Here is a 25,302-nt window from a genome sequence, read left to right on the forward strand (position 1 = left end):
GTTGACTCTCTTTCTCTCTCTCTCTCTCTCTCTCTCTCTCTCTCTCTCTCTCTCACACACACACACACACACACTCTTTCTGTCAGTTTCTCTCTCTCGCTCTCTCTCTCTCTCTCGCTCTCTCCCTCTCGCCCTTTCCCTCACACTCTCTCTTTCTGTCAGTTTCTCTCTCTCTCTCTCACTCCTCTTTCCCTCACACTCTCTTTGTCAGTTTCTCTCTCTCTCTCTCTCTCTCTCTCTCTCTCTCTCTCTCTCTCTCTCTCACTCCTCTTTCCCTCTCTCTCTTTCTTTCCCTCACACTGTCTCTCTTTCTCTCTCTCTACTCTTTCCCTCTCTCACTCTTTCTGTCTGTCTGTCTGTCTGTTGGATTTTTCCCGTGTGTCTTGTGTAATTGATCGTTGCTCGTTTGTCTTGTTCAGGGTCCAGAGCCTACCCTCTGTCTTCAGGAACAAGGCAGGAACACACTGCAGAGAGGGATCTGTATAACTGTGTAGACATGTAATAGCAAACAGGCAAAAAAATCAACACCACCCCTCAACCCTGACCTTAATGACCGCAGTGAATCAGATGTGGAGTTATCAGTGAAATAATGATGTCATTGTTGAAATGAGACTCTAGATCCATTATTTACATCATTACAGGAAATGTCAATGAGGGGGAAAAGACTTGGACCCACTTTCTTTCACACTCTGGAGATTTGTGTGTGTGTGTGTGTGTGTGTAGGACTACTAGGGTTATATCACATAGTGGGGACCAAACACTGTTTACACCCTCACCCTGTGGAGACTTCTCACTGCGGTGGGAGCCAAGCTTCAATTATTAAAACTTAAGGTGAAGATGTCGGTGAGGGTCAGGGAAATGCTGGTAGTAGTTCTGGTTATGGTAAGTATGTCTTTAAAAAACTAAGTAAAAATCTATGTGGTGCCTTGACAATGTGTGAAAACAAACACGCGTGTGTGTGTGTGTGAGTGAGAGAGAGAGAGAGAGAGAGAGAGAGAGAGAGAGAAACTGTGCATACAGCTGCTGCAGCTGTAGGGTGTAACCCTTAATAAGCTACTTGTCATCATTGGCAGTGAGAGAGTCCGGAAGGTGTGTTTGTGTGTGTGTGTGTGTGTGTGTGTGTGTGTGTTATCTGGCCACCTGCCTTTCTACCTGCTCCCAGCTGCCATCTCCAGAATGTGAGTGTTATGAGAGAAACAGCACTGATTTGGACTTGAGTTGCATGGTGATTGACTCAGGACTAAACTCAGACTCAGACATAAAACTTGAAAATATCAGCACAGAGTAAAATAAATATTGGAAAAATAGTAAATTACGGAAACTTTGATTTTCAGATCCTATGCGTGCGTCTCGCCCGACAGTTTTGATGCCGTCACGACCACTCACTTTGAATCTGACCCCAGAAACACAAGACTGAAATGGTGTCCCATAGACCACAGATCTGACTCAGACTCTCACTCCAGAAACTTTTACCACTCAAACTCACACCTCAGAGCCTTGAGATTCAACACAAAGCTCAGTCCAGAGAAAGTATCTGACACTGACTCTCACCAGAGAGCTTTGAGACTCAACTTAGGCTCAGCTAAGACTCATTTTCGAGGCACAGAGAGAAGTGGCTTTCTACATCATTTGGAGGAAGAAGAAGACACTGTCCCTCATTCATCAAATTTTCATATGATCAAATCTGATCAAGTGCACGCAGCTTTCACAGACTGTGCTGATATTCACTGAAACATATTTATATGAACTTCATACACATCCCTGTTTTTGTTATATCACTACAATTAAACTCATGAGTGGGATTAAGTTTGAGAATAACAGTTAAGCAACGTGAAAAAGGCTTGATTTGCAGAAAAAAATAATACAATAAAACCCACAATCTCTGATTTGTTAATTGTCTTGAAGCATATTTTAACTGAGAGTTACACAAAATATTTCTAATATTTTTATCGAACATCTTGACTGCATTTTGTAAAAAATAAACAAATTTAGAATGTAACCGAGTCCTGTTTAGCACTGAGTTAAATCAAATTTCCTTTTAATTTCACTGTTTAAAGTATTGGGAACTGAGGATACAAATCAAATCAAATCAAATCAAATTTATTTATATAGCGCTTTTCACAACTGATGTTGTCACAAAGCAGCTTCACAGAATTCCAGTAAGACAAGATTTGACATGAAATGTAAAGACAAATGTAAAACCCTCAAGTGAGCAAGCCAGGGGCGACAGTGGCAAGGAAAAACTCCCCCAGCTGAGGAAGAAACCTTGGGAGGAACCAAGGCTCACAAGGGGTGACCCATCCTCCTCTGGTCAATCTACTGGTGATGATAGTTAGTAGTCCATGAGAACTTCAGTGTAGGGACAGCTTCAAGGCACTTGGTGGTTGCTGGAGCGTGGGCAGCTGGTCTGAAGCGTGGAGGAGGATCTCGACAGTCATCCATCAGTGTCCAGACAGACAGGTGGGCAGTCGTTTACTCGGAAAGATGTAAAGGGATGGAATTAGTTTTGAACTGTTTTGTGTTTGTAAAGTAGAAAATATGAAAATTTCCAGAGTGTGGCTAATGACTCCGGCAGATCTGACTATGACAGCATTAACTAAAAGGAGAGAACCAGAAGGACACACAGACACGGGAGCATCCTGAAACACTGGCATCCCTCCGCTCCACCGTCAACAAACCTGAGTGATCGCGAGAAGCGGCGGGACGACAGCACCAGCCTCTCAGTATACTATAATTCCCTGAGTCCATGGACCCCCCGGCTCTGCCGCCTTTATCTATGGGGGAGCATTAGCTACCAAATGATAAAGTAAACAAATGAGTTTTTAGCCTACATTTGAAGATTGCGACTGTGTCTGAGTCCCGAACATTTTTTGGAAGATCATTCCAGATACAAAGTGTTGCCGTTTTTTTTTGTCCAATGTTAACAAATAAATAATAAAAATAAATAAAGATCTAATGCAGCAACTGGTGCTACGATCACTAGGTGTGGATAGGCATGAGTTCACGTTGTTCCCCTTTTCCCTAGTCTAGAATAAGCAGTACCTGTAACCGTACAGATAACATTTGAGTGTGTGTGTGAGAGAGAGAGAGAGAGAGAGAGAGAGAGAGAGAGGCAGAGGCTGTGTGTATTTCACTCCCTCATTCTGGGACAGAAAGAGTAGTTATTCTCACTCACTGCCCTCATGTTTCTCCCAGTTTAACTCACAACTTTCTCCAACAACTTTGGTAAATGATGGAGTTTAGAACAGGGAAATGTGTTTCTGTTTATCAGTAAAGCTCAGTTTTATGATGCTTCATTATCGGCTAATCACATGCTCCCTTTTTCAAACGTACGTTACGTCACATGAGTAGAGCAGCTGCTCTGTGCCCAGTAGAAGTGCTCTACACATGTAGAAGTAGAAGTGCTCAAACACATGTAATAAACCTCTGTTGTAACTGGCATTAAATCTTATGAAAATGAGGACAACTCTATATTACAGCCATGGATTCATGATGGGACATCCACAAGCTCAAATAGATGTAATGACCACTCATTTCTGGCCATGTACTGCTTGTGTGTGAGACGATTAAACTTAGTTCTGGGTGGTGTACCGGGGTTATTTAAAGAGTGGGTGTCTTCACGAGACAAAACACCAGACTGTTGTTATTACAGCGGTGTATTCTCAGTGTGGCTCATGTTTTGGTGGGTTTTCCTAGTTCTGTAAGCCTGCTGCTGTTCAGCAATGAGCAGGGCATGCACTGAAGTAAATGCAGGGGCATTCTCTCCTCCACTGAAGTATGCTTTGCATTGGGTCTGTTGTGCTTTTGGGGAATTTTTAACTACTCTGCAATCACTAAAAGAAGTCCAGCCTAATGCTGAAGCCACACTTGGCCATTTGGGGGAGTGGATAAACAGTGTGTTTGTTTTAAAGAGAATCATGGGGTGAAGAATCAGTTACTGAGTCGATCTGAATGACTGCACAACACTTTTGGAGAATTACAGGGTCCAGTCTGATTGCCCATATGATGGACATCACTTAAATAAAGACTTCCCTTATGTACACTACCCAGTCCACACTGTCTATGTATAGAAACTAAGAACAAAGTCAAACAATACAACTTCCACCTACTCTGCCTACAGCAGTTTAGCCCCGCCCTGAAGTTCACAATGTGGTTATAAGGAGCTTGTGTCTAATCCACAACTCAGAATGGTTCTGAAGAGAGCACTGCCTTGAAGAAAGGAGGAGTATAAGTGGTTACACAGTGGAAAACAATATGTATCAGGAGTTTTTGCCCAACCTTTCCTTTAAATAATTTAAGGCACAGTGATGCAGTAGTTAGTGTCGCTGTCACACAGCTCCAGGGACCTGAAGTTTGTGGGTTTGAATCCCGCTCCGAGTGACTGTCTGTGAGGAGTGTGGTGTGTTCTCCCTGTGTCTGTGTGGGTTTCCTCTGGGTGACTCTCCGTGAGGAGTGTGGTGTGTTCTCTCTGTGTCTGCATGGGTTTCCTCCTGGTGACTGTCTGTGAGGAGTGTGGTGTGTTCTCCCTGTGTCTGTGTGGGTATCCTCTGGGCGACTGTGTGTGAAGAGTGTGGTGTGTTCTCCCTGTGTCTGCGTGGGTTTCCTCCGGGTGCTCTGGTAGGTGTATTGGCGACTCAAAAGTGTCCATAAGTGTGAGTGTGTGGGTGAATGTGTGAGTGTGTGGGTGAATGTGTGAGTGTGTGTCGCCATGTGAAGGACTGGTGCCCCCTCCAGGTTGTGTTCCCATTTTGTGCCCAGTGATTCCGGGTAGACTCCGGACCCACCGTGACCCTGAACTGGATAAGCGCTTACAGACAGTGACTTAATTCAGCATGAAACAGCATGGTGGTGCTGCAGATGGAGCCGCTGTCACACAGTTCTGGGCTTTGTGGCCTCTGGGTTAGATGTTTGTCTCAGGTCACTGACATGCAAGGAGTGTGTGTTCTCCCTGTGTCTGTGTGGGTTTCCTCCAGGTGCTCTGGTCTCCTGCCTCAGTCCATACACACTTGTTGGTAGGTGGATTCACTGTGGGAGACTGTCCATATGCATTAGTGACTGGATGAGTGTGTGAAAGTATCCATAGGTCACTTGTGTCTTACTCCATCTCATCTGGAAGATAAAGATGCGCTGCCGTTACATTACATTGTGCACCATTGCTGCACTGCCTTCACACCAGTTTCAAGGGCCTTCATAGTTGACTGACTGACCTTGCTTTTGCTGTTAGCCATTTGCACCAACCAGGGAGCATTTCTCTCTCTCTCTCTCTCTCTCTCTCTCTCTCTCTCCTTTATAGCATGGACATGGTTAGTCATCTGACCTCAGCTAATTAGTTTCAGTAATGTTAAATCTCCAGGATAAGTGTCCACATCCGGAACCACACCACCACCAAATCCCACCTTAAAGATGATAACTTCACCATTACAACTCAGACATGACGTTTTGAATGTTCCACCTTCACAGTTACACTGTTGATGTGTCAGTTGTAGTGTTTAAGATTAAATGACGAAGGTGGAATATGTAAAGAGGAATAACAATGTGTGCATCATCAGCAATGGACCACAGGTGAGGGGTTTCTGATAAAGTGGCCAGGGGGTGTCTATGTAGTTCTGCCATGGTTTGAAGAAATCATTTGGCTGTGTGTAAGATGTGAATGTATAGGCAGAGATAAACAGGTGTGGGTGTGGGGGGGTACAACTATTTCAATTAATATTTATTACATCAGTAATAATAGTTTAAATACTCTGATTTTTATTTTTATTACCAGAGAGCTTGTATTTATTTATTTATTTATTTATTTATTTATTATACAGTACAAATTACACAAATTGGACAATGCATTTTTGCGTTTGTCTTTTTGAGTAAAAAAAAAAATGTCTTTAAATGAAGTCAAATGCTGTTGTATTTGCTACAGGTTCTGAGTTTGTATGTAAAAAAACAAGGCCATATTTCCTGCTTGATGGTGTAATATCCTCATAATACAGCACTCTTAAAAATAAAGGGGCTATAAAATGTCCTTTGAGCGATGCCATAGAAGAACCACTTTTGGTTCCATAAAGAACCACTTTTGTTAAAGAAATGCATGTGTGAAGAACCTTTTTAAAGGTTTAAAAATCCATCACTCTGTCTTAAGTTTCTTTACCAATTTAAACATATCAGCAAAAATGGTTCTTTATGGAACCAAAAGTGGTTCTTCTGTGGCATCGCTCCAAGAACCTTTTGTAGCACCTTCGTTTTTAAGAGAGCAAACACAGGCTGTGACCAAAATGGCTCTCTGCTTCTTCATTAGTATCGTGCTCCATAGTGAGGCACTATTTAGTTCATGGAGCTAAGAAACACAAGTGAATTTGGACACTTCCACCGAAGAAACTCGCAATGCATTTTGGTCCACATTCAGCTTGTGTCATGTTCTACAATGTTCATTATATATTACCAACATATTGTGGGAGATTGCAGTGCCCTCAAAATCATGCTCAAATTGGAATTTACGATGCCGGCAATCAGAGGCAAATGGCTGACGTACACATTAGCTCCCTATAAATGAAGTAGGGATTTCCATTTCACAGACACAGGGTTGTACCACACGGAGGAAGTGAAATGGTCTGTAAACATGCGGCTGTATCTCTTTAACACTGAAGTAAAGTGAGAGTTTAGCTGTGGGTCTGATTGGGATTCTTTGTCAGACTACTGTGTGATGTCATCACACCATATATGGGCGTTCTTAAGGCATCATAATGGAACGCATGCAGGTTTATATTCAAACGTCGCTTGAGTAACACTCACTTCTGTGTTTTCACTGAAACGGTCAAGTCGCTGTAGACTCCTTAAGCTTTACTTGATCAGAAGAACCAAACCAAACGAGAGCTTGTACCTGTGAGCTTCCAGCCTTCCTTTGTCTACGCTTCTACCATTACTGCGGTGTAGTCATGAAGAAGGACACCTATCAGAAGTGGATTAACAGAGCTCCTTCAGTGGAGGACATTCAGGGCCTGCAGCTAATTGTGGTGAGAAAGGCACCAACTCCTCCTGACAGAAAGGGCAGTTCTTTCCTCCCAGAGCTGTGGAGAACAGAACCTCAGACTGTGAAAAACCATCGGAAGAACTCAGGTCTCAAAACGCCCGGAAAGCTGTCACCGCTTCTATTGCAGAGCAATGCTGGAAAGCCATCTGCTACCGGAGACGGCAGCTTTACTTCTGCACATAGGACAAGATTTCCTCAGCTGAGTGTGGTAGGGCATGGATGTGCTGTGACTAGAGATGCTTTTCTTCAACCGAGAAGACAGAGCAGCACCTTCCCGACCAATGTGGCTGTGTTGAAGAGGACCAAATTCACACCATCTGTCTCTTCCCTGGTCGTGGCTCCTGTGCCCAGAGCACCAGTGAGCTCAATGGACAATGGGATCCACAAGGTGCAGGAAAGGTCCGGCACTGTCCAACAAAGGGACAAGAGAACTTCCCTTGAAGCTCTGAACCTAAAATACACTCAGCCGAGCCCACCTGCCGGACCAAAACCAGAGAGGAAGACCTCACGGACGACGTGTGGAACAAGGCGTAAACTCAAACCTGACGCCCCAACAAAAGAACCTGTGGAGAACTCCGCTCAGAAGAGTGAAGACGCTCCGGGTGTTGCTCCACTAGTGTTTGAGGTGACGTTGCCTGAGTCCCTGCAGATGGGCCGCAGAAGGAGACTCTGTTGCAGGTCAATGGCGGAGCGCTGTGGGATGCTCGGTGTCAACTTGAAATTATTTCGAACACCGATGCCCCCTCTGCGTGTGTCCAGCTCTCCAGCACTGTCCGAGGTGGAGGAGGATGAGGATGAGGAAGACCACTGCGTAGACCAAACAATGCTTTAAACTACAACATGGCACCATCCATCCATCCATTATCTGTAACCGCTTATCCAATTTAGGGTCGCGGGGGGTCCAGAGCCTACTTGGAATCATCGGGCGCAAGGCAGGAATACACCCTGGAGGGGACGCCAGTCCTTCACAGGGCAACACAGACACACACACACATTCACTCACACACTCACACCTACGGACACTTTCGAGTCGCCAATCCACCTGCAACGTGTGTTTTTTGGACTGTGGGAGGAAACCGGAGCACCCGGAGGAAACCCACGCGGAGAACACACCAACTCCTCACAGACAGTCACCCGGAGCGGGAATCGAACCCACAACCTCCAGGCCCCTGGAGCTGTGTGACTGCGACACTACCTGCTGCGCCACCGTGCCGCCCAACATGGCACCAGTTTTCTTTTTAAAAGCTAATTCAATAAATAAAATCAAACCAATGCACTGCATTCTGGATCTTCTTTGACTTAGTTTTTGGGACCTTTAAGGATTATTATTAGTGGTGATAATAGTGTTAACAGCATTGTTGTTAATTTTCTTGTTATTATTAATAACTTCATAAAATATGCAGGTCTGGATCCTCCCTGGTGACACTGCCACACATTCACTCGGGACAAGACGCCAGTCCATTGCACAAACGCACCAATAGTGTGGTGGCGCAGCAGGTAGTGTCGCAGTCACACAGCTCCAGGGACCTGGAGGTTGTGGGTTCGATTCCCATTCTGGGTGACTGTCTGTGAGGAGCTGGTGTGTTCTCCCTGTGTCTGCGTGGGTTTTCTCCGGTTTCCTCCCACAGTCCAAAAGCACACATTAGTAGGGGGATTGGTGACTCAAAAGTGTCTGTAGGTGTGTGTGACTGTGTCTGTGTTGCCCTGTGAAGGACTGGTGCCCCCTCCAGGGTGTATTTCTGCCTTGCGCCCCAATGATTCTAGGTAGGCTCTGGACCCACCGCAACCCTAGACTGGATAAGGGTTACAGACAGAGAATGAATGAATAGAAAGCACCAGATATAAAATGTACTGTCATGGCTGGAAACACTTCTGTATAAATACATCTATAAACACTTATTTCCTGACTATATCTCACATATCTTCATTTCTTGCAGAACAACACCTCAGGAGATTTTCTATATTTCCCTTTAAATCATTAGAGTTTCAGCACATTTTTATCTCTGTAGTTTAACAATAAAAACCTCAAAATCCAGTTCACAGCAGTGGAACCTTAAGCTTTCAACAACAGAAGAATAAAAACTGTGGATAACAGGCGTTATAGATGTGTGGATTGAAGATGTCCAGTAGTTCAGATCAGAATCAACAGTGATTACATATTAAATGTGTGTTCTCTCTGCAGCATGTGGACTTACGTTATAGAACACCAGCAAAGCAAGTTATTTGACAGTGGCTTTATTGACAGCAGGACACTGCTCCCTGCTACAGCACAAACATCGCTAAGGAATGGTTTGAGGAACATGACAGAGAGTTCACTCAGCCTCTGAATTCCCCACAATCACAATTCACTTGAGTGTCTGTGTGGGCTGTGCCTGAGAGTCTGTATTTTTGTACTTAGACCAGGAGGCATTAGCCAATAGCATTCAGCACATACCCAACGAGCTCCTGTGATTGGTTGGAAGGGTTTGCTGATCTCAGCTGTGGCTCTACAGGTGCACAAATCATTTCAGCATTACACACACCGAGATATTTGTTTCATAGGAGTGTGTAAATGTGCTGCAACTGTAGCAAAACTCTGTATGTTTTTCTTTTGTGTGTGGACTTTGTGAAGGTGTAACTTGTGGGAGAGAAAGAATATTCAGTGATTTCAAATTCACTGATACAGATGTGTGACTATTTTCTACAAAGTCCACTCTCACAGGTGCTCATGTGTTTTTCTCCTGTTATAGCTCTATAGAGGCACTTAGAGGGGAGTTTCTCACCGCGTACTGTATGAATTTCGCCCAGTCACGCTGTGAGCAGAACCGTTTGCGCTCACCCTCTAGTAATTACGGTTGGCGCACAGGGAGGCGGGGTTTGAATGAACAGCCCCACCCCGAGGGCGTGGTCTGCGCCTGGCATGGCTCCGCCCCTGTGTCCCTGCGCTTTGAGTCAGTCTGCAGCAGTGCGCGCGCCGAGCAGGTAAGAGCTTAGTGGACTTCACTCAATTATATACACACACACACACACAGAACCAGGACACACAGAGAGAGAGAGTGTATGTGGAGCTGGTTTAAAGAGAGTGTGTTTCAGTGAATTGTCTCGACTTTCTGGGGGTTTTGTCTTTACTAATCCGCGCATGTAAAGCTGGAAGTGTGTGTGTGTGTGTGTGTTAATCCCTGCAGGACGCATTGTTCCTCTGTGTGTCTGTGCCTGTATTAGACCAGACTAACTGCTCAGGGCTTGGGAAGCGAAGATATTTTTAGTGATGTCAACGTTGTAGACAGACTTCAGCTGGATGTCTCCCATTCTGATGAATTTAAGGTGGATCCCAGTGAATACTCCCAGTGAATCTCTTGGTGTTGTATAATACAGACACCAGGAGAGTCTTAATGGCATTAGATGGAAGGACCCATTAATGAAAGCAGGATAAAAAATAACGGAGTAGGGATATAATAAAACATGACAGGAGCTAAAACATATGTGAACATGCCCCTTACTCTAGTTTTACAGTGTGTTAATGGATGCTTTGAACATTTGTTCAGTTTTGACAGACCTTTAATTTTAAAGTCTGTGTATGAAATTATCTATAAATATGACACAAGCTGGTTTATGTTGTGTGTGCTTGTTGCAGAGCTGTTAGAGGAGGGTGTGTGTGTGTGTGGAGGGGAGGGGTGTAGGGTCTGCACTGATGCTGAAATACAGACTACAAGAATATCTTGCCTTTACCGTTCATTCTGTTTCATTTTTGACACATTTCTTTTGGATTCCAAACAACTCCAACTTCAGGTTTCTTTCTCTCCTCTTAGAGCTCATTTGACTGAATGTATATCCATTTATAGTACAGAACAAAAAAGGGTTTTGCTGATTGATATTCTTTCTACAACATTTTTATTGCTGCACAATGTAGCGCCGCGGCTGAGGTCCAGCGTCCTTGGCGCCTCCTGCTGGCCGCGCGTTTTAACGACTCTCATTATCTATGCTGGTCATATCTGCATATTATAATTTCTCTCAGGCCACACACGCCCAGACCATCTCCTCTCCTGTCTGTGCCAAGAAAGGATATGTGCGTTAAGGGAATAATTTGTGGCCATATGTTCTTACCTCGATCCCCACAACGTACATGTGCACATTTTATTTAAAGGGGACACAGACACATTAGACTGGGTTTTTGATTACGACCGTGAACTTCACCTTTGATGTGTGTCCTCTGTTTATTTAACCCCCCAATTTTCTTTGCTGTGTGCATTTGTCTTTCATTTGTACAAACTAAAAGTTGTTCCCATACATTGCATCTTTTTTCTGTAAGTCAAGCAAATACATTCATTCATTGTCTGTAACTCTTATCCAGTTCAGGGTCGCGGTGGGTCTGGAGCCCCCCCACAATCATTGGGCGCAAGACAGGAACACACCCTGCAGGGGGCGCCTGTCCTTCACAGGGCAACAGACACACACACACACCCCTACAGACACTTTTGAGTCAGCAATCCACCTACCACAAAGACACAGGGAGAACACACCACACTCCTCACAGACAGTCACCCGGAGGAAACCCACACAGGCACAGGGAGAACACACCACACCCCTCACAGACAGTCACCCGGAGGAAACCCACACAGGCACAGGGAGAACACACCACACTCCTCACAGACAGTCACCCGGAGGAAACCCACGCAGATACAGGGAGAACACACCACACTCCTCACAGACAGTCACCCGGAGGAAACCCACACAGGCACAGGGAGAACACACCACACCCCTCACAGACAGTCACCCGGAGGAAACCCACACAGGCACAGGGAGAACACACCACACTCCTCACAGACAGTCACCCGGAGGAAACCCACGCAGACACAGGGAGAACACACCACACTCCTCACAGACAGTCACCCGGAGGAAACCCACACAGGCACAGGGAGAACACACCACACCCCTCACAGACAGTCACCCGGAGGAAACCCACACAGACACAGAGAAAACACACCACACTCCTCACAGACAGTCACCCGGAGGAAACCCACGCAGACACAGGGAGACCACACCACACTCCTCACAGACAGTCACCCGGAGGAAACCCACACAGACACAGTCACCCAAAGCAGGACTCGAACCCATAACCTTCAGGTCCCTGGAGCTGTGACAGAGACACTACCTGCTACACCACCGTGCCGCCCTAAGAAATTCAATAAAAAAAAGAAAAAAAGAAAAAGAAAAACCCATATGATTAAAAAAAAAAAAACAGTGAACAATTTGTACATTTTGGAATTTGGAAACACAAATACGATGTGCTCATATAAATATGTTTATATAATCCAAGAAGCTTTTCACATCCTCTCATTCGTGACACCGTGCTAGAGGAGTAATGCAGAGTTTTCTGCAGGTTCTGTACAGTTTTGTACCGGCATTGCTCTGGGAAAAAGAAAATTAAACAAATAAATAAAAGCCTCTCTCCATAAAGCAGCACTCTGCTGGAGTGAGATGACTGATGTCTGCGCATTTCCCATGTCGCAGGCTCTAAAGCATGAGCTCCTGTGTCTTTACAGACACACACACACTGTATTGTTGTTGTTCGTAAACCTGGCATTGTGTGTGAGAAGTCTCATCAGATAAGCCTCTTGTTATCAGTGTATCGCTGCTTTCATCCGGCAGATGTATGTTAAGACACATCAGAGAGTAAAAGAATCATATAGGACCAACATGTAAAAGCGCACACACACACACACACACACACAGCTGAGTCATTCTCCATCTCGACAGGATCATTCACTAAACTATTTATTTATTCAAGATCAAATCTTGAGGGAGGTTTGAACAAAAAAATGCAGAACCCGTGAATTAATTGCTATTTAAAGACCTCTGAACTAAAAAAAATATTTGCTTTAATGATTAACCCATGTTTGTGCTATTATTAATATAGATTGACGTGTGATTTAAAGACATGATCCAGTGAAAATGAATCTTGTTAATATGCCTATGTGGCATAGTTTATGTTAGATGACGTATTGTGAGTGAAATTAGCATTCAATGATTCATGACTGAACACTTCTGCTTTGAAACTGCAGTGTCCTGAAGACAGTCTCAAATGGGCGGAGTCCGACAGACAGGGTTACTTATGTCCATTCGTCCATTATCTGTAAGCGCTTATCCAATTCAGGGTCACGGTGGGTCCAGAGCCTACCTGGAATCATGCAAGGTGGGAATACACCCTGGAGGGGGCGCCAGTCCTTCACAGGGCAACACACACACTCACACATTCACTCACACCTATAGACACTTTTGAGTCGCCAATCAACCTTCCCAAGTGTGTTTTTTGTTTGGACTGTGGGAGGAAACCGGAGCACCCGGAGGAAACCCACTCAGACACAGGGAGAACACACCACACTCCTCACAGACAGTCACAGACAGTCGGACCCACAACCTCCAGGTCCCTGGAGCTGTGTGACTGCGACACTACCTGCTGCCACCGTGCCGCCGCGTTTCTTATGTTTTAAACTTAACCAATCCTGTCAACTTGCAGTGTAGGGCTTTGGAGCTGCAGGTGAGTGGTGGAGGGGTGGGTAGTGATAGATGTGGTGACTAATTGTATATCAATAGATCTGAGTGTAGTGAATGAATATGAAGGTGTAGAATCAGATCTAATCCACTTTCAATGTATTCTTCTGGGAAATAACTCATACAGAAATAACTCTGTTGAGCTCAAATCTTTCAACTCAGCTTTGTATACCATGAAATTGACCCAATCACAGTCCAGCATCCTAATATATGCTAATGAGAGCCTGACAAAATGTAAAATGCCAGAGCATTTAAAGTTGAGCTTGTAGCATCAGCGGCTAAAGTTTGAAATAGCAAGAATACGTAATGTTAACACAAAGATGGAATATTCCATTCCACCTTAAACAGTGCAGTTAGCACATTTAAGGTGGAGTGAAAGGAAATTAGAATAAGAAGCAGATAAGTCACCAATTTATAGTGGAACACAAGAATATCTGCAGACTCTTAGTCACCCATTTAAGGAGCACCTCTTAAGGCGGAATGGAAAATTTGAATAAGAAGCTTGTGAGCATTTAATGTTTCAGCAGGAGCTTATTTTTGCTTTGGCTGCGCTTCATGTCATCAGCTCAGTCTGTTCACACAGGGCTGCAATCATCATTTGTCAAAATAAAAGCACAGGAACTAGGGAAAGGGGTGTGGTTTTTGGAATCAAGATATGTTTAGAATTTGCATATTGATTTGAATTTGCACTGATCTAAAATGATTATACCAAGGATGATCAGACAGGAGGGCAGTAGAGGGCTGCCACACACCTCCAGGCTCCAGGTTTGATGTGTGTTTTCCCTGTGTTGGTGTGGGTATCCTTAGGTTTCCCCAGTACTTGGTAGGAGGTTTTACCCGGAAGAAATTGTCCACAGGTGTGTGTGAGTGCGTGACTGGGTGAGTGTGTGATGGCCTGTTCTGGGCGTGTTCTTTCTTGGGTCTCAGTGATTCTGGGAAGGCTCCCAACCCACTGCAGTCCTGAATTGGATAAAGCAGTTGAACAAAATCAGGAATGAATGAACGAATGAACATCAAACAGGACACATTTGAATAGTTTTGATCACATGGTTTTCAGATTTTGATTCACAAGTTTCAAAAGGTTACGAGCTCCGTATGTGGAACACAACATATGAAGTTCATGTGAAGTCATGCTGGGTATCGTTTGCATGTACTGATTCTTGGGTTAGTGTTTCTGCAAGCGAAATACATTGATAACTAGTTTGCACCAAGTTTCACAGGTGACTTTAAACTTTTACTCAACTGTATCCAGTGTGCAGAGACACTAAATGAAAACGCTTTGTGTGTCCTAAAGCGAAGGGCCTAATTATGACATGACAGGCTTTGTACAGTTCTTCAGCCTCTTCAGCGCTGACTGTGAATGCGCTGACATTTGAACGCGAGTCGTCCTTTGTCCTCGCGTCGCGGATTTCGCTCTCAGACGAGCTCTGGAGTGCGCCCTTGCTCAGAGTGAAGTGGTTCTGTTGAATAAATCTGTTGGAAAGGCGCTTGTATCTCAGTGTGGACCACTGAGGGTCTCTTGTGTATCCTCCATTTTAGAACAGCCAGGTTAGGAGCCCTGCAGTATCGGCTAAAGCTGGAGCTGCCGCAGTGGAGAAAGACAGAGAGAGGGAGAAAGATAGAGAGGAATACAGGTGCTCAAAGCCTAATCAGATTCCCATGCCATGCTGTTGTGGGCATTGATTCCCTCTGGCTGTAAACAGGCTCTAGACGCTGGTGCTGTATATTCATCTGATGCATTGCTAATGAAAAGCCAGTGAGTCATGTAGCCTCAAGCAGCTTGGTCTCAATCGATGGAGGCTTAAGGCCTCATTCACACTACCTACCTCTAGCTTTGCGTGGTACGAGAGAGCCAGAAAGTCCTACTTTTCATTCTGGAGCCTACTTTTAAAGGGCTGAGCATTCATTTAAGTCTGTATGGGAGCCTCCAGCCCCAACACACCACCTATACATCACTGCATTTGGGGTTTAGGCTTCGACTCTGTTTATTTCATTTATGTTGCTTGCAGCATTCAATGAAATATAGTGAAACCAACTATCAAAATCAGTATAAATGACAGTTAAAATGATACATTTTAACAGTTCTGTAATTTATAGCCAAACCAGGGCCAATCAGAAGAGAGTTAATTTACATATTGTCATTTTCAGCACAAAACATTCTTTCTCATTTATATTTTTTAAAATTTACCTTAAAGTGCCTGTTGTTCTTTATATTGGGTGACAATCTCAGGTTGAACTGACAATTTAAAATGGTCCAGAAATAATCAGACCATAATCATTTTTCATTAAAGGAAACGTTGATAATTCTAAGGAACTGTTGTTCTCTCATATCTGTGTATTTTAAGGTGAAATGGTATGTTTAAGAAGGGAATAAATCACTAGTCTGTAAGTTTTTATTCACTGATTGAATTACCACCGAAACACATTTGTAAATCAAAGTTTTGAGTTTAGTTTTGTGGCACTTTCTTTCTGCGTTTACTTTCATACAGTTAGCACTCTCCTAAATTTAGTGTCAGTTCCACCTTTAGTGATCTGAAACCCCAGACCATTTTCTCTCAAGGGAATATTTTGTCGTTTGTGGCCACATTTTCTTACCTGAGTCCCCCAAATTACTTATTTTTCTATCACATTTTATTTACAGAGGGCATCTACACAGACACATTAGAGCAGTTTTGAACATGCAAACAGACTGGAGAGCTAGCAAACGATGAAAAAACCATGGCATTTTATATAAATTGTATTTTGTAAATGTAATTAATGCCTTAAACTCCCATTCAAATTAAGGTAATGGAGATACAAGAATTTATTTTGAAAGTAATTCTGTATTTGTAACAAAACCAGATAAAGGACGAGGAGAGGCTTGAAATACTTTTATAAATTACAGTTGTTTTTGTAATTCAGAACAAGACTAGACAATTACTAAGCATCCATAAGGTCTGAAAGAGTTTGAAGACATGAAGACTCTACTTTCTCCCTGAGTGTTGTCCTCTTGTTTGTACGAGTGTGTGTTTGGCTGAGTAGTGACAGCAGGGTTTAGCATGTGGTCCTTCACGTCACATTGGCATGACTTGAGGTTTTACTAATCACCGGGATGAACGAGTGAGCGGACGCTACACTGCCCTCACCACTTCTAAGATTAGACCCAACCTGCTGCTCGCCTCCTGCTAACAGGCAATTATCACGGTTGTCCAAGTTGTAGAACTCAATAGATTTATTCCAGTATGTACGCTACCTGGTAACATTTGGGACACATGACTATGTTTGGGTATCAATAGAGAGTTAGGCCGTCTTTGTTGCAATAACAGACTCTACTTTTCTGGGAAGGCTTTACACTCTATATTGGAACAGTTTGAGGATTTGATGGAATTCAGCCACAAGATTAGTGAGGTCAGGTGCAGACGTTGGATGATCCAGTTCATCCCAAATTTAATAACTGGAGAGCCACCATTACAGAAAATGAAATGCCAACTCTCAGTCCATTATAATTGCCCCTTAATTCATACATCAGAAGAGCTGGATATGCACATAGTGTAGATATGTTTATGACATAAATACATTTTAGTTGCAAGTGGCACACTCTAGCATCAGTGTTGTGCACATTCTTTCCCAGTTGCTCTTACTGTTGATCCCAGATTCAAGTTCTTCTTTACACAGAAAGATGTGGGCATAGTCTGTTTGGCTGTGTTCGCGTGCAATCGTTAGAGTGTGTTTTGTGGGCAGCAGGGGCTCAGGCTGGGGAGCCCTTTAAACAAGGAGGTCATTTCCAGGAGCCCAGAGAGGCCAATCAAACACAATGACCCCAGTGTTCTCTTTCTCTGTTTGCTACTGAAAACAGGTCACTCCTCAACCAGTAGCCAGCATCCGAGCCCACAATCCCATAATAATATTCACTTCACCAGACATGAGCATTCAGGCCAGTTTTACCAAACAACACGCTCGGTTTATCAGGGGTTAAATGAAACAGACCCTTCTAAATGACAGCATCAGGCTTAGATCCAGTTTCCTGAACATGAATTAAGACATTGGATTAAACTGCATTATTAATTTATTTTTTATTCTGAAAACAGGATGACAGAGGCATTGAGTATGTGGTCATCGCCACAGTTCAGATGAAGCATTGCTGTTACTTATACCTTGTATTTGCATTTTTGTTAAGTGTGTATCTGGTTTGCTTTTGTGCATTTTACTTCATACACATTTGGCTTGAATCCACAAACATCCATTCATTGTTGACACTGTGCTAGTTGGGGTTTCTTCCCTTTAAATGACACACACAAAGGCTCCTTGGTATGAGTGTATCATTTTGAGAATCTTGATAATTGACAGCAAGTGTGAACAAGTTTGCAACCTTGTGCTTTAGACATTTTGTTAATGTAGTGCTCTTTGAAATCCCTTTTATTTGTTCCAGTTTTGAAGATTTTAAAATGTTCTTTAAGAAAAAAGCTAATATTTAAGGAACAACACCAAAAAGTAAAATTTATATTGAAAATGCTTCTATAATTTAGCAACTGAAAAACAAACTATTTGAATTTAACAAACTCTTTGTCCACTATGTGCACGCCAAACATTGTCTAGAACTGGCAAGATTTACTAGACATTGGTAAACACAGTAAAGACTTAATATTCAGTTGAATGTTTGCTGATCCAACTCTGACCATTGTTCAACCCAGAGGCCAGCAGCTGACCGTGGCCTCGCCTCTGACCTGAAGATGAAGACAACGGGTATGCAAATGTAAACAGAATCAAGGAAGGCAGTATACTAGCCTCAACTATCATGCTAGAGGCTACTAAAAGAGCTCAGCATCTTGCATATTAGGATCAGTTACACTACTGCCAGCATCAGCTGTGGCCTAAATTCAAATATGGCACTGACACCAAAGAAGGTGTCGAGAACATTCCATGTTTAGGCAGAAATTCTCTTCATTGAAATGGCAATTTAATAAAGGAAAAAAAGACGGACAAAAGACTCAGGCTGATCACTCTTGAACACGAAAACGAAGATGAGGGTGGGGTAACCAAACAGGGCATGGGGAGCAAGAATGCTGGATTTCCACATAACCCACAAAACCTCGGTCCTCATACACAAAATAACACAAAACAGTAACTACACACAGCAACAGTAAACAGCACCACAGTGTCTCTTTTATCAGGGGCACAGTGCATGTTGGAACTATTTTGCATGGCCACACCCCCAGAGCCCTCCAGTGGATGGTGGAGCCCATGGCCCTACCACAGTATTTTGGCTGGTTCCCCAGATCAACGCCCACTCACTCAGTGCTGTCCTCAAAAGTGTTATTAGGGGTTTTGCTTCAGGTTTTCTGCCTAAATGCCTTTTGGAACTCTTGACACTACATGGGTAAATATTACTGTGAGGATTTGATGCCGTTCAGTCATGAACCTTGGTGAGATCCAGCACTGACACTGGATGACTTTCTCTCCAGCTCATCCCAGTGGTATTGGGTGGTGCTTTGTCACACCCGAGAACACAGACTGACCCTCTAACTCACGCACAGTAACATTAAGCTCACATGTAGATGCCTCCCATTCTATTGGTCAGTGCAAAATATTTGGACATGCATTGTATGAGACAGAAGGTTTTGGCATGACAGCAGTGTTGGTACCCAGGTCCTGACCCAGTCCTGTTCATGTCAAAGATAGTCAGATGAGGAGAAAGAGAGAGTTCGTTCGGTGTGTGCTTTGTTGCATGCTGTAAGGATTTGCTTTGTTTTATTTACACTGCACGCTCTGCACACACACAAACACAAGACATGTGCGGCGTATGCTACATGTGGAACGGCGCCCGAGCTTGTGGTTTTGCTCAAGTTCTCAATTAAATGGCAACAGTGTGGATTGCCCTAAGCTGTCCTGTGGTCTAATCTGTGGGTCACTGTTGGACTCTTTGCTAACTGGTCCTTTGTCCAGCTCTGCTGGTCTCTCCCTGCTGAAAAACAATGTTTTGTGAGCCGTGAAAGCATTGCTGTTCAAAACATTGCCAAAATTCGTAAGTAATTTGTAAAACTGTGTCCTGTCGCTTCTCCTGGCGTCTCCATACGTTGGTTAAAAAATCTGCTTTGGAAAATCAGTTCATTTGATTGGAGTAGAGGGTCACGGCACCAGCTCCTCTGATGTTCAGTAATGTTCAGCACAGGGTAGGACCAACTTAACAGAATTGTGATAAAACATTATATTTGATGCTTTAAATTAGCGATGGAACAGTGCCACTTTTTACGTTCTGACAGAGGTTTTGAGTCCTTGAGTACTAAACAGAAAAGATACACAGTATTCAGCTGGCACCACCTCAGATTTTTATAAAATTTTGCTGAATTCTGTTAACACTACAAGTGGCTTTGAAATAAAAAGAGGCAGTGTATTGGCTAAGTGGCATTGTGAGTATGTGAGTGACTGGGTGAGTGTGTGTGGGTGAGTTGTTTTGATGGCCACTGATGAACTTGAGCTTTGTCCAGAGTGGTTCCCGCCTTGTGACCAATGATTCTGTGCAGGCACTGGACCCATCACTACCCTGAACAAGACGAGTGAGTTATTGAAGATGAATGAATGAATGCATGTGTGCAGGAATGAATGGAGTGAAATGGTTTACATGTCATTTGTGGCTGTCATGAAATTTCTCTTGATTATTTGAAGGTTAATCATATGACCTGTTACTGTTTGGTTACTAATGATCAGTGAAAATGCCCATTTCTAGTCTTTTCTAATGGAGGGCAGGACTATTAGAGCTATTAGGGAGGCCTTGTTCCACCAGATTCATTTGTCTGATTGGCCCTGGACAGACAAACCAAGAGGTCAATCACACTCATGTATCATTAACTGGCGCTTGTGTTTGTTTGTTTGTTTTTCTTTCCATTTGTGTTAATGGGACCCTTGTAGAGATCCAAGAAGTCTGTGTCTGTCTGTGTGTGTGTGCCACAAGGAATATATCAAATTTGGGGACTAAAGTCTGTTTACACACTCATATTGTGGGGATTACCTTCTTTGTGGTCCCCAAGATGTAAATCATTACATAATCAGGTGAAAACATTAGGGATGTCCCGAATACCATTTTTCAGGCTTTGGCGCTTCATCCGGGATATTTGGTGAATATTCGAATACTTGGGAAGCAGGGTGGTGCATATTGTTGTCATTAAAAAATCAGCTTCTGACCCCTTCTTTAATATCCCTCTTGTTCACTAACTAGCTTTCACAGAGTATACACAATTTAATCAGTTTGAACAGAGGTGCTCTAATTTCAGGCACAAAGTTGACAAAATAAACTGTGGTGTTGCCTCGCTTCGTTTGTGTGCAGTATGCTGTTTTAGCATGTTAGACTGATTTATATAAGTTTTAGGCTTCATTTGCACAAAGACTTTTATTTTGATGAGACTGAATATGGGTGGAGTGGAGCATTGCTTACCCAATGAACAAATATCAGAATACCCGAATACTTGGGGAAAATTAGCGCTCAGCGCCCGCTTTAAAATTAAGGCTGCACTTCGGTTCCCAGCATGGCTCCATACACGGTGCCACTAAGGGTACAGAGTGTACACCAGAACCTCTTGGAAGTGTTCTAATTAGAGGTTTAAAGCTGACAAAATGAACTGTAGCTTTGCTATGCTTCATTGTAAGTAGGTTGCGTGATAGGCTGTTTTAGGCTTTCTTCAAGACTTTTATGTTGACAAGGCAGAATACATGTGGAGTGGAGGGTTGCCTTTATTGCCACATTTACCCCAAAAAAAAAGAATATCTGAGTCTCAAAATTATAAACCCAATTCCTACCCAACAAACAAATATCCGAATATTCAGGGCCAGACCTAGAAAACATTTTAAAGATTAAGATTAAGATTAGGGTTAACGTAGTTACTTATGGGAAAGTTAATGGTATGTTTCCACAAAATGAATATAAGTTTGTATAATGTTCCCATAATTCACAGATACAATATTTTGTGTGTGTGTGTGTATGCATGTGCGTGTGCAAGAGAGGGGGACTTGGTGAATAGATTGTTTGGAAGAGATGATTGTGTATATATCTATGGAATGGAAAAGTGGTTTGTATGTTCCTAAAAACAGATCCCGCTAGACTTTATATTTGGATCCATTTGATTTAAATTGTGTATTACGTGAGGCTAAATAAACTGGGCCTGTATACAATGTCTGAATAAGTATTGTGTGTGCATATGTGCGCGAGTGTGTGCATATGTGTGTGTGTTTGAGCCGTTCTCTTCAATACACTATTGAATGCACTGAAACACTGCCAGCGAGTGTGACTTTGTCCTTGTTTGCCCCAGAACCCATCCAGCAATCTATAGCTTCCCAAATAAACAGGCATTCAACATGGCATAGCAGCTGAATATGGAAATCGATCTGTCCTCGAAACTATATTAGTTCTTATTGCACTATACACTGCATCAGGCTGCAGAATAGAAACAGTTCCAAGAGCTTCCTAATGGTCAGCAAAATTTTACTGTGTATTTGTATTCAGAACCATACACACAGTTGGAGGCAGTGTATTAGATATGTGTCAGTTCTGATAATAAAGGTTTAGTATTGATTAATAATTATTCTTTATTCTTTCATTAAAACTATAAAGATATATTCACTGTTGAATCACATCCTTAAAATCTAAAATTGTGGTATTCAAACTACTCAGACACTCCATTCAAGAAGAGCTTCCATTCACATGATGCAAAATGTGTTTTTTCTATTTCATTGGATTTTTTTTGTTAGTTGGATCACATTCTTATTTTATCCCCTTAATGATATCAGTCCATACTGATAAACCATCTACTGCATACGTCACAATCTAAGTTCCTATTGTGTAGTTCAGAATGACGCTGTGATGGTGCTTAATTTGTCTCTTGAGGACCTCAAACCTTCAGCTCCAGCTTGGTGGTGATGTGGGATGTCACTTGGTGGTGATGTGGGATGGAGTCACAGGGAGAATATCTGGTGAAAATCCTCTCGGAAAATTAAATAAGGACAGTGAACTAAGGAAAACAGGACAAATGTATACCTGGGTATTACGCCAGAGCTACACGTACAGCATTTTACAAACAGTGAAAATGCGAGAGTTGAAATGCGTTGTATAGGGTCCAATCGTCTTTCTGCAGTGTTTTGTTACTGAACCAGGACCAGGCTCTTGTTCAGACTTAGGTTTGGAAAGGGTCACAGTGATGTGGTGTTAATCCTTGATCTGTGGACCGACTTGGCCTCCTCATGTAATACTTGTTTGTGTAAATCACAGGCGAGACACTAATCCAGCCCTTATTTTAGGACAGTGGTGTGTCCTCCGCTAGTCTTAAAATCTCAAATCAAAAATAAATGGAGATGACTGAAGGAAAGTAGAGGTCACATCGAAGGCATCAACACTATAAAAAGAGCAGTACAAAATCAGCTTCAAACCCAAGTCCAAATCCATCTCTCTCTCTCTCTCTCTCGCACTGTTTCCTGTTTTTTTTTTTAAATTCCAGCACACTTTTACAAATTAAAAGGACCATACCCTAAATTTAAAAACAAAATGTAATGTGTTTTGTGTTTTTCATGTTACATTTAATGTTTTTAAGTGTCATTTTATATCACCACTTCCCAACCTCTCCTTATCCACTGGGATTAGAAAGGTTGTATTTCTCACTGCCCGTTTCAGACAAATATATGTAATTGACCTCTGCTGTAACTGGCTTTTGCCTTTTTCTAAATGCAACTTTGTTCTTTGGTAAACTTTAGAGAGTTGTTCTAAAGGTTTCTCTCTCTCTCTCTCTCTCTCTCTCTCTCTCTCTCTCTCTCTCTCTCTCTCTCTCTCTCTCTCTCTCTCTCTCTCTCAGACAAGCAGAAAACATTTATCACTGTGCTTAAATGGAGCCCACCATGTCATGGTTGCTAATACGAAACACTTGTGTGTGTGTGTGTGTTAATGTGTTCACTGCAGCACATTATTAAATCTCCTTTGTGGAGAGTTGATAATGTGGAAAACTGGTCACTAGACTAAAGGGTCAGTGGTTCCTCATTTGTTTTTGTGTGGCTTATTCTTCCTAATCAGATGGTCACTGGTATATATCTGGGCGGTCACATCTGCCACAGACTGACCATTAATCTCTGACCATGTACAGATTCGGAATTCGGTTTCTGAATCTTTTGGCATGCTAAAACATTTCTCTGCACTGTGTATTGGATAAGAAGGAATCGGACACATTCTGTAGGCTTTCCCAAGGTCCTCACACATTAAGGAGAAAAGTCCTTATATGATACAGAGCACTCTGAGGAAGCTAAACGTTTTGTGGATACCCTCTCATCCTACAGTCTTACTGGAAATAAGGGTCCAACAGCAGTATGCATCTGGACTGGAGACCTGAAGATTAGTCCAGTATTTATTTTAGTGCTGGACCTTGGTGCCTGACGCTATGAATTCCCAGATGAAAGAAATATCAACTATTATCTCAGTAGTTTCTCCTTGACCACATTGGGGTCAGATGGAAAGACAAAAGAGACTTTAGCATAAGTCTCCAACTGCTCAGATGTGTCTCCTGAGGTAAAGATCTCAGTTTGTCTCCTCTGGGGTTTTAGTGGAGATCTCAGTAAAGTCTCAATCTGTGCTCAGATTTGCCAGATTACTTAAACACTACTCTCTCGTTTATCTCTCCTTTATATACCTTTATATATCTCCCATATCTTGTGTCTCCTTTTTGTCTCTGGGTTGTGGTTACATATCTCAGTCATTACATTCATGCCTCAAACTGAGGCATACTGCTACCCATAAATCTGACTCTTTCTGACTCTTGAAAGTGGAGGCGAGCGTGTTTCTAGCTCTCGCTGAGGCCATGTAGAGAAAAGGCCGCGCCCCAGCGAGCGGTTAATGGCTGGGGCTCTCTAACGGTTTGACTGCAACTCTGCTTCTCCACGGCAACCGCGGCCATGGAAACGGCAGCCATGTGACCGCTAAGTAATGAGGAGCGTGAAGGACACAAAAGGAGCCTCTTCAGAGCGCTATCCATGTGGAAATAACCTGTGAGGGGAAGGCCGGCTCCTCACCCGCTCTCAGAGCCTCCGAGAAGCCGGTCGCAGCTCCGGGGAAAGGGCCGAGGGCCAGGGAGTGAACCGAGACCCACTCGTGGAAAATGGGGTTGAGCCCTAGCGCTAGTGACAGTGTTGACCCACTAAAAGGGGACTTCCACACACTGCAGTGACCGAGATGTTGATAATGATCAAGTCAAACTCGCAGAGACGTGTGTAAAAGAGGACAGTCGCCTGGTGACAGCATGATTGTTTGACTAAGGCTGTTCCATCTCACAGAATCAATGTGTGAATCTCTGTTTAAGGCCACGCTACACCAATAGGACAAACACAAGCAAACATGAGCCAACACGTATGATTGGTTGCTGTGCTGTATTCATATTTGCTGACGAATTCAACCTGTGTTGGGTTTGTCCCCATGGAATCAATGTGTGACTCTATATTTAAGGCCAGAGTAAAACAATGGAACAAATATGAACAAACACTATAAACTGGTCGATGCCATGATGGAAAATGGTGTTGTGTTAAAGCCACAGCACACAGACTGACTAACCAATCATCATTCCTCGCTAAACTCACTATCTACAAGTTACCACAACAGCAAGAGACAGAAATCACATTGAAACTTCTTACTTCAGTAAATATTTAGTAAATTTGAAATGTTTAGGGGGTGGCACAGTGGTGCAGTAGGTAGTGTCGCAGTCACACAGCTCCAGGGGCCTGGAGGTTGTGGGTTTGATTCCCGCTCCGGGTCT

At 43.1% G+C, this 25,302-nt stretch overlaps 1 long non-coding RNA gene across 1 annotated transcript in view; it reads left to right on the forward strand.

The window, feature by feature from the left end:
• The first annotated feature begins 9,872 nt into the window (after window positions 1–9,872).
• LOC136682483 (uncharacterized) overlaps window positions 9,873–25,302 on the forward strand; it is a 68,120-nt gene continuing 52,690 nt past the window's right edge. The window contains exon 1 of the long non-coding RNA XR_010798659.1: window positions 9,873–9,979. This is a non-coding gene — a long non-coding RNA (uncharacterized lncRNA). The remainder of the gene's footprint in view (window positions 9,980–25,302) is intronic.

Source organism: Hoplias malabaricus, unplaced genomic scaffold, assembly GCF_029633855.1.
Source record: "Hoplias malabaricus isolate fHopMal1 unplaced genomic scaffold, fHopMal1.hap1 scaffold_52, whole genome shotgun sequence".
Taxonomy (NCBI): domain Eukaryota; kingdom Metazoa; phylum Chordata; class Actinopteri; order Characiformes; family Erythrinidae; genus Hoplias; species Hoplias malabaricus.